The sequence below is a fragment of the Chaetura pelagica genome, unplaced genomic scaffold (genome assembly GCF_000747805.2).
Source record: "Chaetura pelagica isolate M959 unplaced genomic scaffold, ChaPel_1.0 scaffold676, whole genome shotgun sequence".
Lineage (NCBI taxonomy): Eukaryota > Metazoa > Chordata > Aves > Apodiformes > Apodidae > Chaetura > Chaetura pelagica.
This window is the reverse complement of record NW_009953724.1, coordinates 599,875-602,546: the sequence shown is the minus strand read 5'-3', so window position 1 is coordinate 602,546 and position 2,672 is coordinate 599,875.

The following is a 2,672-nucleotide window of genomic DNA, read 5'->3' as shown; positions in this document are numbered from 1 at the left end:
TGCACGGCCCTGCTCCCCAAATTTCCAGCCTTGGCTGAAGGCCAGGAGCTCATCCCAGGGAAATTGGCCCAGCAGTGGGGCTTCCTGCCATGCTCAGCTCAGCACTCCCTGGGTGTTGGTCCCCACATTCCCAGTTTTTGTATTTGAAAGCACCAAACCAAATCCCGGGAGATTCTCGGCCTGTTGGGGGCAGGGGGAGCAGTTCCCTGTGTCCCAGAGCCCCTTGGATCTGGATTTGGGGGCTCCCCAGTGCTGCCTCCCCCCAGTGCTGCCTCCCCCTGCCAGGGAGGAATGTGGCTCCATCCCACGTGCCAGAATGAGCCCTGGGTGAATCAGCCAGAGCAGAGGGAACCCATCTGGGCTGGAGTAATGGATCCATCTGGGAGAGGGAGAGAGCTCCTGGCAGTGCTGGGAAGGGCTGGTTTGGGGGGAGCTGAGGGAAAGGGGTTTGACAAGGAGCAGCAGAAATCCCAGAGAGGCCAAATCCTGCTGAGACAGCCCCTGGGATCCAACAGTCTGCATGGAACTGGGTTGAATCCCAGGGAGTTTCCCCTCCCATGCACTTTGCTCATCCACAGGGAAACAACAACACTCCTGGCTCAGGTCCCTGCCCTGGGATGGCACCAGGACAGGGAGAACATCCCAAAATTCACAGCCCCCAGGCTGGCCCCTGGTGTCCAAGGACACAGCTCTCCCAGGGTCTGTGCCTGGAGTCAGGGCTCTGCTCCCACCCTGAGGAGGGATCCCTGTGCCCACTGAGGGGTCTGTGTCCCCCCAGGGAGCTGCCAGTGGCAGCAGTTCCCACTCTGGGGGCAGGGGAGGGGTTCCCATGGGGAGAACTGGAAGCTTTGCTCCCATTACAGCCCACACCAGCTGTGGGTTTTGCTTCCAACCCCCCAGATCCCAGGCACACACACACCATCCAGCTCCTCTCCCCCCGACCTGGTTAATCATTCCTGAGGTGTTTGGACAGAGGGGAGCTCTGCTGGGGCTGCTGGGCCCTCCAGGGAGAAACTCAGCCAGAAGCAAACACAGGAGAACATCCTGATCCATGGAAAAGGGCTTTGGAGTCAGGGACCTCCATGGGGAGCAGGAGTGGGGGGCACCATCTGCCTCTGCCCAGCCCAGGGTCCCTCATCCCAGCTCTGGGATCAGGAGCTCACGGGCTCCACCAGCACCAAGGATTAAGGATTAAAGCTACAATCACTGGCATGAAAAACATGGATTAATCCCAGCCCTGGCTCCCGGCCACTGACAGGTGCTCACCTGCTGCAGGGTGGGATTTGGGGGGAAAAATAAACCCCCCCTAGCCCCCCCCAGCTTGGGAAGTGAGGAGCAGTGGGTGTCCCTGCCAGGACACAGGGACCAACTGGAGCTGCTGGAGCTGAATAGATCCTGCTGACACCCAGGGTTTGGCAGCAAAGCCCCCAGGGAGGAGATGTGGACATGGGAGAGAATCCAAATCCAGCCCTGAATCCGGGTGGGAGGGAGTTGGTTTAACCTCAGCTCCAGAGAGTGACTGGGGAGATCCCAGCACAGCCCAGGGGCCAACTGGGAATTCAGGTGAAGTTGTGGAGGACAAGGCTGAAGTGGTTGGGATTTCTGACTCTTAGAATCACAGAATCTCAGACTGTTTTGGGTTGGAAGGGACCTTAAAGCTCATCTAGATCCAACCCCCTGCATGGGCAGGGACACCTCCCACCAGTCCAGGCTGCTCCAAGCCCCATCCAACCTGCCCTTCAACCCTGCCAGGGATGGGGCAGCCACAGCTTCCCTGGGCAACCTGGGCCAGGCTCTCACCACCCTCACACTCAAGAATTTCCTCCTCATGTCCAACCTCCATCTCCCCTCTTCCAGTTTTCATCCATCCCCCCTTGTCCTCTCCCTCCCTGCCCTTGTCCCAAGTCCCTCCCCAGCTTTCCTGGAGCCCCTTCAGGTACTGGAAGCTGCTCTAAGGTCTCCCTGGAGCCTGCTCTTCTGCAGGCTGAACACCCCCAGCTCTCTCAGCAGAGCTGCTCCTGCCTTCAGACCATCTTCAAGGCCTCTGGACTCACTCCAACAGCTCCATGTCCTCCTCCTTTCAGGTTATTCCTCTCCTTTCCAGGTGGAATTGCTGCCTGGGAGCCCTGCCCATGGGAGGGATGTGAGCCTGAAGTGAGACCTCAGAACAGCCCATGGCACCAACTCCAGGAGCATTTGACCTCCTCAAGGACACGTTCCCAGCAGCACTGCAACGATTTGGGGGGTGTCTGAAACACTCCCCCAGCAGCACCATCACAGAGAGCCCCTCAGGCTTCACTCCAAGAAGAAAAGAGAAGACAGAACCACAGGCTGCTCTGAAGGAGCCATTTACTACCCCAAGTGGTGCCTGATGTGGTGTCACTCCCCTTCAGCAGGGGCGGGGCCTCCACGCAGGCCCCTCCCCACCAGTGTCACCCAGTTGTGCCGTGGGTTTTCCTCCCAGCCCGGTGACCAGGGATCAAGGCCGTGGCTCCTCCTTGCCCTTGTGGTATTCGGGTGGTGTGTACTTCCCTTCCTTGATCAGCTTGTCCCTCTGCTCCAGGATGGTTTTCAGCCGAGCAGCCTGGCACCACGGGGGGCACAGTGGTCAGGGGGGCACCCGGGGGGGCACCAGGGCAGGTCCCAGCAGCCCCAGGCAGGGAAGAAAGAGC